The sequence below is a fragment of the Myotis davidii genome, unplaced genomic scaffold, assembly GCF_000327345.1.
Source record: "Myotis davidii unplaced genomic scaffold, ASM32734v1 scaffold811, whole genome shotgun sequence".
Taxonomy (NCBI): Eukaryota; Metazoa; Chordata; class Mammalia; order Chiroptera; family Vespertilionidae; genus Myotis; species Myotis davidii.
Genome location: NW_006283149.1, coordinates 308,166 through 308,463, shown reverse-complemented (window position 1 = coordinate 308,463; position 298 = coordinate 308,166).

Here is a 298-nt window from a genome sequence, read left to right as displayed (position 1 = left end):
AAAGATTTCTTCCTACGAAACCCACCGCGGCCTCCCCGCGTGAGCATGTGCCACGAGGCACTCGGAATCACAGCGTCCGTGTGTCTCTCCAAGTGTCTGCATGTCTGTGATTTATTGCAAAGTTTCTCGAAACACTGTGCACAGGGTACCTGCCGCACCCCAACCGGGAGGCACCCGCGTTCCTCCCCACTCGCCACCCCCCCGCTGGACCGGGACCCCCGGCGCGTGAGCGCCTGGGAGCCTGCATTTGGGGACACGTCTGCGCACGTGACTGGCGCGCACACCGAGCAGGGCCGGG